This window comes from Arachis hypogaea, chromosome 12, assembly GCF_003086295.3.
Source record: "Arachis hypogaea cultivar Tifrunner chromosome 12, arahy.Tifrunner.gnm2.J5K5, whole genome shotgun sequence".
NCBI lineage: Eukaryota > Viridiplantae > Streptophyta > Magnoliopsida > Fabales > Fabaceae > Arachis > Arachis hypogaea.
The window spans coordinates 277,172-291,132 of NC_092047.1; the positions used below are offsets into that span (position 1 = coordinate 277,172).

At 33.3% G+C, this 13,961-nt stretch overlaps 3 long non-coding RNA genes across 3 annotated transcripts; all 3 read right to left on the minus strand.

The window, feature by feature from the left end:
• Positions 1-72: 72 nt before the first annotated feature.
• Positions 73-2,796, minus strand: LOC140177247 (uncharacterized). Its single transcript, XR_011869073.1, has 3 exons — positions 2,489-2,796; positions 505-2,362; positions 73-414 (listed from the first exon to the last, which is right to left on the minus strand). It is a non-coding gene; the product is annotated as an uncharacterized lncRNA (long non-coding RNA).
• A 405-nt stretch (positions 2,797-3,201) lies between these two features.
• On the minus strand, positions 3,202-5,931 carry LOC140177248 (uncharacterized). The gene is made up of 3 exons (XR_011869074.1): positions 5,624-5,931; positions 3,640-5,497; positions 3,202-3,549 (listed from the first exon to the last, which is right to left on the minus strand). It is a non-coding gene; the product is annotated as an uncharacterized lncRNA (long non-coding RNA).
• A 411-nt stretch (positions 5,932-6,342) lies between these two features.
• LOC140177249 (uncharacterized) lies at positions 6,343-9,046 on the minus strand. Its single transcript, XR_011869075.1, has 3 exons — positions 8,759-9,046; positions 6,775-8,632; positions 6,343-6,684 (listed from the first exon to the last, which is right to left on the minus strand). It is a non-coding gene; the product is annotated as an uncharacterized lncRNA (long non-coding RNA).
• Positions 9,047-13,961: the final 4,915 nt, after the last annotated feature.

A 13,961-nucleotide genomic window follows, 5' to 3' on the forward strand; every position in this document is an offset into this window, starting at 1 on the left:
TAATTCAATTTAAGAAACTTTAATTCAGATATGAAATGAGTTAAATCGAAAGAGAAAACAAAACACTACCAGTATTGCTAGAGTATTCAAAACCACCAAACTGAGGAATCGAAGAAGGATATTCCGAAGGAAAAGCAATCGAAAGCCTCTGGAATAGAGAAGCATGCAAATCTCTTCCTACACCACCACAGGTCGTGGACACTCTGCTCCCTCTCTCTTTCCATTTCAAATCGAATTTCTCATTCCCTTCATCTTTCACAATTGAGAGATTCGTTAAGGTTTCTTCGAAGACCTGCAGCATTGGCTTCCAGAGCTGTTCCTCACTGAAACACGATCGAACCAAACGAAGTTCCATCAATAATCGCTCGATGTCAACATCACGAACCACCCTAATTGCACTGATTTGATGCTCCACTGCCACAAACACACAGGTAGAGTTTTAATGAAAATAAATAGTGAAAACTTTATGCTGATCAAGAAATTTGTTATTTGATTTTGCTGTACCTTAGATTTCAAACTCCTTGAATTGAGGTTGCTGCGTTTCGGTTTTAAGTTCCTTCAATTAAGTTGATTGTTTGACCATTTTCTTCGCTCTACGCCTTGGAAATTTTGCCTTTAATATACTAAAATTAACACTAGAAAACTCTAAAAAATCCTGGAAAATCCTAAAAAATCCAGGAAAACCCTAGAAAACTCTAGAAACCCCTAAAAAACCGAAGTATCCTAACAAACCCTAAAAAACCCAAGAAAATCTAAGAAAAACCCTAAAAAGTCTAGAAAACCCTAGATAATCCTAAAAAGTTATACAAAATCCTAGAAAAATCCTAGAAAACCCTACAAAATCCTAGAAAACCCTTGATAACCCTAGAAAACCTTAGAAAAACCCTAGAAAACTCTAGAAAAACCCTAGAAAACAATAGAAAAATCCTAGAAAACCCTAGAAATATTTAGAAAACCCTAGAAAAATCCTAAAAAACCCCTAAAAACCATAAAAAATACTCTAAAAAACTAAAAACCCTAGAAAATCGTAGAAAACCCTAGAAAAACCTAGACAATCCTAGAAAATCTTAGAAACCCTAGAAAATCCTAGAAAAATCCTAAAAAACTCTAGAAAACCCTAGATAACCCTAGAAAAACCTAAAATTCCTAGAAAATCCTAGAAGATCCTAGAAAACCCAAGAAAATCCTAGAAAACGCGAGATAATACTAGAAAAATCCTAGAAAAACCCTATATAACCCTAGAAAATCCTAAAAAACCTTAGAAAACCCTAGATAACCTTAGAAAACCCTAGAAAAAACCTAGAAAACTCTAGAAAACCCTAGAATAACCCTAAAAAAGCCTAGAAAAATCCTAGAAAACCCTAAAAACTCCTAGAAAAACTTTACAAAACCCTAAAAACCCTAAGAATCCTAAAAACCCTAAAAACCCTAAAAAATCTATGAGAATTCTAGAAACCCCTAGAAAAACCCTAAAAATCCTAAAAACCATAAAAAATCTTTAAAACTCTAGAAAATCCTAGAAAAAACCTAGAAAACCCTAGGTAACCCTAGAAAACCAAAGAAAACCCTAGAAAGACCCTAGAAAATCCTAGATAACGTTAGAAAATTTTAGAAAACCTTAGATAACCCTAGAAAACCCTATAAAAATCCTAGAAAATCCTAAAAAATCATAGAAAATCCAGATAACCCTGAAAAATCCTAAAAAACTCTAGAAAATTCTAGGTAACCCTAGAAAACCCTAGAAAAATTTAGAAAACCCTAAAAACCCCTAAAAACCCTAGAAAACCTTAGATTACCCTAGAAAACCTTAAAAAACCTAAAAATCTTAGAAAACCCTAAAAACCCCTAAAATTCCTAGAAAACCCTAGAAAATCTTAGAAAAACCCTAGAAAATCCTTGAAAATTCTAGAAAAACACTAGAAAAACCTAGAAAATAATAGAAAGCCCTAGAAAAATCTAGAAAATCCTAGAAAAATATTAAAAAACCCTAAAAACCATAAAAATGCTAGAAAACCCTAAATACGCTAGAAAATTCAAGAAAAACCTATAAAACCCTAGAAAAAACCTAAGAAAACCCTAAAAAGCCCTTGAAAACCTTAGATAACCCTAGAAAATCCTAGATAACTCTAGAAAACACTAAAAAACTCTGGAAAACCTTGGATAACCCTAGAAAACCCTAGAAAAATGAACAAGATATAGCAATAGTTTCAATTAGAACATTTGCTTTATACCATATATAGCTTCCATATTATTTTCCTTGTAAACACCAAAACGTGATCCATGGACAGAGAAGCGTCTCGCCAGGTTTCGGCAGCCTAAAGGTCTTGGGTGTCATCCCAACAGACAAGCGCTGACTACTCACCTGCAAAAGGTAACAAAGCCAAATCAATCACAGCTGTTTAAAAAATAGCCTCAGCAATGAATACTAGAGTTCATAAAGTCATCCATAAAAAACAGATGGTAAAAAATAAAAGGAGAAAATACAGACATTAGGAGTTTGAAGACCTTCTTGACTTGTGAGAGTCTGAGCTTCACACGGCTCCTCAAAAACCTATGTAACAAATATTCAATCAATTCATATTATCACAATACATTGCAATCACTAATTAGTTGTTATTTGCAACCTGATTAAGTTAGTCATAATATATTTAGCAGCGTATGCAAAGAAACTAGTAATAGAGGTAAGTTCTCTTCCATCTGTACATGAAACGATCCTAAATGAATAGCAACATTTCTCATTCAAATCAATTCATGGATGCTTCAGCACATGATGGAAATAAGAATGGAAGTGCTATATTAATGCTGCTCCTACACAGCTACCCCAATTTTATGTCGCATCAAGTCTTGCATAAATGACCCAAACAAGCCAGCTAAGGATGTTACAAAATACAATTAATCAAAGTGCACAGAGAAGATAGAGAACATACAAAGTCCTTAAAATGAAGATTCTCATCACCAAGAAATCATGTTCTCCCTATCAACAAAGAAGTAAACTAACAGGTATAAATTACAATCTATGCCAAAATGTATAAGAACTATAATATCGATAGTAAAATCATTCAAAATTGAAGGAAGTCAAACATTTTAAGGGGCATAGAACAATAGTATGTTTCGTAACACACATTTCCATTTTTTTAATTCAATTTAAGAAACTTTAATTCAGATATGAAATGAGTTAAATCGAAAGAGAAAACAAAACACTACCAGTATTGCTAGAGTATTCAAAACCACCAAACTGAGGAATCGAAGAAGGATATTCCGAAGGAAAAGCAATCGAAAGCCTCTGGAATAGAGAAGCATGCAAATCTCTTCCTACACCACCACAGGTCGTGGACACTCTGCTCCCTCTCTCTTTCCATTTCAAATCGAATTTCTCATTCCCTTCATCTTTCACAATTGAGAGATTCGTTAAGGTTTCTTCGAAGACCTGCAGCATTGGCTTCCAGAGCTGTTCCTCACTGAAACACGATCGAACCAAACGAAGTTCCATCAACAATCGCTCGATGTCAACATCACGAACCACCCTAATTGCACTGATTTGATGCTCCACTGCCACAAACACACAGGTAGAGTTTTAATGAAAATAAATAGTGAAAACTTTATGCTGATCAAGAAATTTGTTATTTGATTTTGCTGTACCTTAGATTTCAAACTCCTTGAATTGAGGTTGCTGCGTTTCGGTTTTAAGTTCCTTCAATTAAGTTGATTGTTTGACCATTTTCTTCGCTCTACGCCTTGGAAATTTTGCCTTTAATATACTAAAATTAACACTAGAAAACTCTAAAAAATCCTGGAAAATCCTAAAAAATCCAGGAAAACCCTAGAAAACTCTAGAAACCCCTAAAAAACCGAAGTATCCTAACAAACCCTAAAAAACCCAAGAAAATCTAAGAAAAACCCTAAAAAGTCTAGAAAACCCTAGATAATCCTAAAAAGTTATACAAAATCCTAGAAAAATCCTAGAAAACCCTACAAAATCCTAGAAAACCCTTGATAACCCTAGAAAACCTTAGAAAAACCCCAGAAAACTCTAGAAAAACCCTAGAAAACAATAGAAAAATCCTAGAAAACCCTATAAATATTTAGAAAACCCTAGAAAAATCCTAAAAAACCCCTAAAAACCATAAAAAATACTCTAAAAAACTAAAAACCCTAGAAAATCGTAGAAAACCCTAGAAAAACCTAGACAATCCTAGAAAATCTTAGAAACCCTAGAAAATCCTAGAAAAATCCTAAAAAACTCTAGAAAACCCTAGATAACCCTAGAAAAACCTAAAATTCCTAGAAAATCCTAGAAGATCCTAGAAAACCCAAGAAAATCCTAGAAAACGCGAGATAATACTAGAAAAATCCTAGAAAAACCCTATATAACCCTAGAAAATCCTAAAAAACCTTAGAAAACCCTAGATAACCTTAGAAAACCCTAGAAAAAACCTAGAAAACTCTAGAAAATCCTAGAATAACCCTAAAAAAGCCTAGAAAAATCCTAGAAAACCCTAAAAACTCCTAGAAAAACTTTACAAAACCCTAAAAACCCTAAGAATCCTAAAAACCCTAAAAACCCTAAAAAATCTATGAGAATTCTAGAAACCCCTAGAAAAACCCTAAAAATCCTAAAAACCATAAAAAATCTTTAAAACTCTAGAAAATCCTAGAAAAAACCTAGAAAACCCTAGGTAACCCTAGAAAACCAAAGAAAACCCTAGAAAGACCCTAGAAAATCCTAGATAACGTTAGAAAATTTTAGAAAACCTTAGATAACCCTAGAAAACCCTATAAAAATCCTAGAAAATCCTAAAAAATCATAGAAAATCCAGATAACCCTGAAAAATCCTAAAAAACTCTAGAAAATTCTAGGTAACCCTAGAAAACCCTAGAAAAATTTAGAAAACCCTAAAAACCCCTAAAAACCCTAGAAAACTTTAGATTACCCTAGAAAATCTTAAAAAACCTAAAAATCTTAGAAAACCCTAAAAACCCCTAAAATTCCTAGAAAACCCTAGAAAATCTTAGAAAAACCCTAGAAAATCCTTGAAAATTCTAGAAAAACACTAGAAAAACCTAGAAAATAATAGAAAGCCCTAGAAAAATCTAGAAAATCCTAGAAAAATATTAAAAAACCCTAAAAACCATAAAAATGCTAGAAAACCCTAAATACGCTAGAAAATTCAAGAAAAACCTATAAAACCCTAGAAAAAACCTAAGAAAACCCTAAAAAGCCCTTGAAAACCTTAGATAACCCTAGAAAATCCTAGATAACTCTAGAAAACACTAAAAAACTCTGGAAAACCTTGGATAACCCTAGAAAACCCTAGAAAAATGAACAAGATATAGCAATAGTTTCAATTAGAACATTTGCTTTATACCATATATAGCTTCCATATTATTTTCCTTGTAAACACCAAAACGTGATCCATGGACAGAGAAGCGTCTCGCCAGGTTTCGGCAGCCTAAAGGTCTTGGGTGTCATCCCAACAGACAAGCGCTGACTACTCACCTGCAAAAGGTAACAAAGCCAAATCAATCACAGCTGTTTAAAAAATAGCCTCAGCAATGAATACTAGAGTTCATAAAGTCATCCATAAAAAACAGATGGTAAAAAATAAAAGGAGAAAATACAGACATTAGGAGTTTGAAGACCTTCTTGACTTGTGAGAGTCTGAGCTTCACACGGCTCCTCAAAAACCTATGTAACAAATATTCAATCAATTCATATTATCACAATACATTGCAATCACTAATTAGTTGTTATTTGCAACCTGATTAAGTTAGTCATAATATATTTAGCAGCGTATGCAAAGAAACTAGTAATAGAGGTAAGTTCTCTTCCATCTGTACATGAAACGATCCTAAATGAATAGCAACATTTCTCATTCAAATCAATTCATGGATGCTTCAGCACATGATGGAAATAAGAATGGAAGTGCTATATTAATGCTGCTCCTACACAGCTACCCCAATTTTATGTCGCATCAAGTCTTGCATAAATGACCCAAACAAGCCAGCTAAGGATGTTACAAAATACAATTAATCAAAGTGCACAGAGAAGATAGAGAACATACAAAGTCCTTAAAATGAAGATTCTCATCACCAAGAAATCATGTTCTCCCTATCAACAAAGAAGTAAACTAACAGGTATAAATTACAATCTATGCCAAAATGTATAAGAACTATAATATCGATAGTAAAATCGTTCAAAATTGAAGGAAGTCAAACATTTTAAGGGGCATAGAACAATAGTATGTTTCGTAACACACATTTCCATTTTTTTAATTCAATTTAAGAAACTTTAATTCAGATATGAAATGAGTTAAATCGAAAGAGAAAACAAAACACTACCAGTATTGCTAGAGTATTCAAAACCACCAAACTGAGGAATCGAAGAAGGATATTCCGAAGGAAAAGCAATCGAAAGCCTCTGGAATAGAGAAGCATGCAAATCTCTTCCTACACCACCACAGGTCGTGGACACTCTGCTCCCTCTCTCTTTCCATTTCAAATCGAATTTCTCATTCCCTTCATCTTTCACAATTGAGAGATTCGTTAAGGTTTCTTCGAAGACCTGCAGCATTGGCTTCCAGAGCTGTTCCTCACTGAAACACGATCGAACCAAACGAAGTTCCATCAACAATCGCTCGATGTCAACATCACGAACCACCCTAATTGCACTGATTTGATGCTCCACTGCCACAAACACACAGGTAGAGTTTTAATGAAAATAAATAGTGAAAACTTTATGCTGATCAAGAAATTTGTTATTTGATTTTGCTGTACCTTCGATTTCAAACTCCTTGAATTGAGGTTGCTGCGTTTCGGTTTTAAGTTCCTTCAATTAAGTTGATTGTTTGACCATTTTCTTCGCTCTACGCCTTGGAAATTTTGCCTTTAATATACTAAAATTAACACTAGAAAACTCTAAAAAATCCTGGAAAATCCTAAAAAATCCAGGAAAACCCTAGAAAACTCTAGAAACCCCTAAAAAACCGAAGTATCCTAACAAACCCTAAAAAACCCAAGAAAATCTAAGAAAAACCCTAAAAAGTCTAGAAAACCCTAGATAATCCTAAAAAGTTATACAAAATCCTAGAAAAATCCTAGAAAACCCTACAAAATCCTAGAAAACCCTTGATAACCCTAGAAAACCTTAGAAAAACCCCAGAAAACTCTAGAAAAACCCTAGAAAACAATAGAAAAATCCTAGAAAACCCTAGAAATATTTAGAAAACCCTAGAAAAATCCTAAAAAACCCCTAAAAACCATAAAAAATACTCTAAAAAACTAAAAACCCTAGAAAATCGTAGAAAACCCTAGAAAAACCTAGACAATCCTAGAAAATCTTAGAAACCCTAGAAAATCCTAGAAAAATCCTAAAAAACTCTAGAAAACCCTAGATAACCCTAGAAAAACCTAAAATTCCTAGAAAATCCTAGAAGATCCTAGAAAACCCAAGAAAATCCTAGAAAACGCGAGATAATACTAGAAAAATCCTAGAAAAACCCTATATAACCCTAGAAAATCCTAAAAAACCTTAGAAAACCCTAGATAACCTTAGAAAACCCTAGAAAAAACCTAGAAAACTCTAGAAAATCCTAGAATAACCCTAAAAAAGCCTAGAAAAATCCTAGAAAACCCTAAAAACTCCTAGAAAAACTTTACAAAACCCTAAAAACCCTAAGAATCCTAAAAACCCTAAAAACCCTAAAAAATCTATGAGAATTCTAGAAACCCCTAGAAAAACCCTAAAAATCCTAAAAACCATAAAAAATCTTTAAAACTCTAGAAAATCCTAGAAAAAACCTAGAAAACCCTAGGTAACCCTAGAAAACCAAAGAAAACCCTAGAAAGACCCTAGAAAATCCTAGATAACGTTAGAAAATTTTAGAAAACCTTAGATAACCCTAGAAAACCCTATAAAAATCCTAGAAAATCCTAAAAAATCATAGAAAATCCAGATAACCCTGAAAAATCCTAAAAAACTCTAGAAAATTCTAGGTAACCCTAGAAAACCCTAGAAAAATTTAGAAAACCCTAAAAACCCCTAAAAACCCTAGAAAACCTTAGATTACCCTAGAAAACCTTAAAAAACCTAAAAATCTTAGAAAACCCTAAAAACCCCTAAAATTCCTAGAAAACCCTAGAAAATCTTAGAAAAACCCTAGAAAATCCTTGAAAATTCTAGAAAAACACTAGAAAAACCTAGAAAATAATAGAAAGCCCTAGAAAAATCTAGAAAATCCTAGAAAAATATTAAAAAACCCTAAAAACCATAAAAATGCTAGAAAACCCTAAATACGCTAGAAAATTCAAGAAAAACCTATAAAACCCTAGAAAAAACCTAAGAAAACCCTAAAAAGCCCTTGAAAACCTTAGATAACCCTAGAAAATCCTAGATAACTCTAGAAAACACTAAAAAACTCTGGAAAACCTTGGATAACCCTAGAAAACCCTAGAAAAATGAACAAGATATAGCAATAGTTTCAATTAGAACATTTGCTTTATACCATATATAGCTTCCATATTATTTTCCTTGTAAACACCAAAATGTGATCCATGGACAGAGAAGCGTCTCGCCAGGTTTCGGCAGCCTAAAGGTCTTGGGTGTCATCCCAACAGACAAGCGCTGACTACTCACCTGCAAAAGGTAACAAAGCCAAATCAATCACAGCTGTTTAAAAAATAGCCTCAGCAATGAATACTAGAGTTCATAAAGTCATCCATAAAAAACAGATGGTAAAAAATAAAAGGAGAAAATACAGACATTAGGAGTTTGAAGACCTTCTTGACTTGTGAGAGTCTGAGCTTCACACGGCTCCTCAAAAACCTATGTAACAAATATTCAATCAATTCATATTATCACAATACATTGCAATCACTAATTAGTTGTTATTTGCAACCTGATTAAGTTAGTCATAATATATTTAGCAGCGTATGCAAAGAAACTAGTAATAGAGGTAAGTTCTCTTCCATCTGTACATGAAACGATCCTAAATGAATAGCAACATTTCTCATTCAAATCAATTCATGGATGCTTCAGCACATGATGGAAATAAGAATGGAAGTGCTATATTAATGCTGCTCCTACACAGCTACCCCAATTTTATGTCGCATCAAGTCTTGCATAAATGACCCAAACAAGCCAGCTAAGGATGTTACAAAATACAATTAATCAAAGTGCACAGAGAAGATAGAGAACATACAAAGTCCTTAAAATGAAGATTCTCATCACCAAGAAATCATGTTCTCCCTATCAACAAAGAAGTAAACTAACAGGTATAAATTACAATCTATGCCAAAATGTATAAGAACTATAATATCGATAGTAAAATCGTTCAAAATTGAAGGAAGTCAAACATTTTAAGGGGCATAGAACAATAGTATGTTTCGTAACACACATTTCCATTTTTTTAATTCAATTTAAGAAACTTTAATTCAGATATGAAATGAGTTAAATCGAAAGAGAAAACAAAACACTACCAGTATTGCTAGAGTATTCAAAACCACCAAACTGAGGAATCGAAGAAGGATATTCCGAAGGAAAAGCAATCGAAAGCCTCTGGAATAGAGAAGCATGCAAATCTCTTCCTACACCACCACAGGTCGTGGACACTCTGCTCCCTCTCTCTTTCCATTTCAAATCGAATTTCTCATTCCCTTCATCTTTCACAATTGAGAGATTCGTTAAGGTTTCTTCGAAGACCTGCAGCATTGGCTTCCAGAGCTGTTCCTCACTGAAACACGATCGAACCAAACGAAGTTCCATCAACAATCGCTCGATGTCAACATCACGAACCACCCTAATTGCACTGATTTGATGCTCCACTGCCACAAACACACAGGTAGAGTTTTAATGAAAATAAATAGTGAAAACTTTATGCTGATCAAGAAATTTGTTATTTGATTTTGCTGTACCTTAGATTTCAAACTCCTTGAATTGAGGTTGCTGCGTTTCGGTTTTAAGTTCCTTCAATTAAGTTGATTGTTTGACCATTTTCTTCGCTCTACGCCTTGGAAATTTTGCCTTTAATATACTAAAATTAACACTAGAAAACTCTAAAAAATCCTGGAAAATCCTAAAAAATCCAGGAAAACCCTAGAAAACTCTAGAAACCCCTAAAAAACCGAAGTATCCTAACAAACCCTAAAAAACCCAAGAAAATCTAAGAAAAACCCTAAAAAGTCTAGAAAACCCTAGATAATCCTAAAAAGTTATACAAAATCCTAGAAAAATCCTAGAAAACCCTACAAAATCCTAGAAAACCCTTGATAACCCTAGAAAACCTTAGAAAAACCCCAGAAAACTCTAGAAAAACCCTAGAAAACAATAGAAAAATCCTAGAAAACCCTAGAAATATTTAGAAAACCCTAGAAAAATCCTAAAAAACCCCTAAAAACCATAAAAAATACTCTAAAAAACTAAAAACCCTAGAAAATCGTAGAAAACCCTAGAAAAACCTAGACAATCCTAGAAAATCTTAGAAACCCTAGAAAATCCTAGAAAAATCCTAAAAAACTCTAGAAAACCCTAGATAACCCTAGAAAAACCTAAAATTCCTAGAAAATCCTAGAAGATCCTAGAAAACCCAAGAAAATCCTAGAAAACGCGAGATAATACTAGAAAAATCCTAGAAAAACCCTATATAACCCTAGAAAATCCTAAAAAACCTTAGAAAACCCTAGATAACCTTAGAAAACCCTAGAAAAAACCTAGAAAACTCTAGAAAACCCTAGAATAACCCTAAAAAAGCCTAGAAAAATCCTAGAAAACCCTAAAAACTCCTAGAAAAACTTTACAAAACCCTAAAAATCCTAAAAACCATAAAAAATCTTTAAAACTCTAGAAAATCCTAGAAAAAACCTAGAAAACCCTAGGTAACCCTAGAAAACCAAAGAAAACCCTAGAAAGACCCTAGAAAATCCTAGATAACGTTAGAAAATTTTAGAAAACCTTAGATAACCCTAGAAAACCCTATAAAAATCCTAGAAAATCCTAAAAAATCATAGAAAATCCAGATAACCCTGAAAAATCCTAAAAAACTCTAGAAAATTCTAGGTAACCCTAGAAAACCCTAGAAAAATTTAGAAAACCCTAAAAACCCCTAAAAACCCTAGAAAACCTTAGATTACCCTAGAAAACCTTAAAAAACCTAAAAATCTTAGAAAAACCCTAGAAAATCCTTGAAAATTCTAGAAAAACCTAGAAAATAATAGAAAGCCCTAGAAAAATCTAGAAAATCCTAGAAAAATATTAAAAAACCCTAAAAACCATAAAAATGCTAGAAAACCCTAAATACGCTAGAAAATTCAAGAAAAACCTATAAAACCCTAGAAAAAACCTAAGAAAACCCTAAAAAGCCCTTGAAAACCTTAGATAACCCTAGAAAATCCTAGATAACTCTAGAAAACACTAAAAAACTCTGGAAAACCTTGGATAACCCTAGAAAACCCTAGAAAAATGAACAAGATATAGCAATAATTTCAATTAGAACATTTGCTTTATACCATATATAGCTTCCATATTATTTTCCTTGTAAACACCAAAACGTGATCCATGGACAGAGAAGCGTCTCGCCAGGTTTCGGCAGCCTAAAGGTCTTGGGTGTCATCCCAACAGACAAGCGCTGACTACTCACCTGCAAAAGGTAACAAAGCCAAATCAATCACAGCTGTTTAAAAAATAGCCTCAGCAATGAATACTAGAGTTCATAAAGTCATCCATAAAAAACAGATGGTAAAAAATAAAAGGAGAAAATACAGACATTAGGAGTTTGAAGACCTTCTTGACTTGTGAGAGTCTGAGCTTCACATGGCTCCTCAAAAACCTATGTAACAAATATTCAATCAATTCATATTATCACAATACATTGCAATCACTAATTAGTTGTTATTTGCAACCTGATTAAGTTAGTCATAATATATTTAGCAGCGTATGCAAAGAAACTAGTAATAGAGGTAAGTTCTCTTCCATCTGTACATGAAACGATCCTAAATGAATAGCAACATTTCTCATTCAAATCAATTCATGGATGCTTCAGCACATGATGGAAATAAGAATGGAAGTGCTATATTAATGCTGCTCCTACATAGCTACCCCAATTTTATGTCGCATCAAGTCCTGCATAAATGACCCAAACAAGCCAGCTAAGGATGTTACAAAATACAATTAATCAAAGTGCACAGAGAAGATAGAGAACATACAAAGTCCTTAAAATGAAGATTCTCATCACCAAGAAATCATGTTCTCCCTATCAACAAAGAAGTAAACTAACAGGTATAAATTACAATCTATGCCAAAATGTATAAGAACTATAATATCGATAGTAAAATCGTTCAAAATTGAAGGAAGTCAAACATTTTAAGGGGCATAGAACAATAGTATGTTTCGTAACACACATTTCCATTTTTTTAATTCAATTTAAGAAACTTTAATTCAGATATGAAATGAGTTAAATCGAAAGAGAAAACAAAACACTACCAGTATTGCTAGAGTATTCAAAACCACCAAACTGAGGAATCGAAGAAGGATATTCCGAAGGAAAAGCAATCGAAAGCCTCTGGAATAGAGAAGCATGCAAATCTCTTCCTACACCACCACAGGTCGTGGACACTCTGCTCCCTCTCTCTTTCCATTTCACATCGAATTTCCCATTCCCTTCATCTTTCACAATTGAGAGATTCGTTAAGGTTTCTTTGAAGACCTGCAGCATTGGCTTCCAGATCTGTTCCTCACTGAAACACGATCGAACCAAACGAAGTTCCATCAACAATCGCTCGATGTCAACATCACGAACCACCCTAATTGCACTGATTTGACGCTCCACTGCCACAAACACACAGGTAGAGTTTTAATGAAAATAAATAGTGAAAACTTTATGCTGATCAAGAAATTTGTTATTTGATTTTGCTGTACCTTCGATTTCAAGCTCCTTGAATTGAGGTTGTTGCGTTTCGATTTTAGGTTCCTTCAATTAAGTTGATTGTTTGACCCTTTTCTTTGCTCTACGCTTGGAAATTTTGCCTTTAATATACTAAAATTAACCCTAGAAAAATCCTAGAAAATAATAGAAAAACACTAGAAAACCCAAGAAAATTCTAGAAAAACCTTAAAAAACTTTAAAAACCATAAAAAAAACTTTAAAAAACGCTAAAACCCTAGAACACCCTTGAAACCCCTAGAAAATCTTAGAAAACCCTAAAATCACTAAAGAATCCTAGAAAACCCTAAAAACCATAAAAAAAAACCCTATAACACCTTAAAACCCCTAGAAAACCCTAGAAAATCTTATAAAACCCTAAAAAACCCCTAGAAAATCCTAGAGATCCTTGGTTTTCTAGGATTTTTTAGGATTTTTTAAGAGTTTTCTAGGATTTTTTAGGATTTTTTAGGGTTTTTTTAGGGTTTTGCACTAAGTGAGAGATCCTTGGTTTAATACCCACCTATAACATATTTTTATAACATATACATATATAGGATGTAAGTTAGTCACTCTCAATTTCCAATCCTCTAATTTGTCATATTTTGACATAGTTTATTTGTAAGGTATTCAAACAATTTTAATTTATTCCAATTTAGCCTCTTAAATTTTATTGTTTAAATTTGAAATATTTGATTTTTAATCATAATTTTAATTTGATCTTTAAATATAAAGAAATATTGTCAAACTAATAAACTATTAACAAAAATAAAAAATATAAAAATTTCAAATTAATACATGAGTGACAAACCCCCAAAAAAATACCCCAACGACTATGACATCCCATTTTCTCTTTGCTTACCCAATAATACCCACTACTTTCAAATCTCCAATATTCTTCTTCCACAGCCCCTCAGTCTCCCACCCTGTCATAGACCAGAACGGCAACCACTTCTTTCTCCAGCATCCCTCTGATCTCTTCATTGTACACCGCTACTATTGCTGTTGAGGCTGCAACCTTTGAGCTCGATGCCGATCTGCTCATTTCTT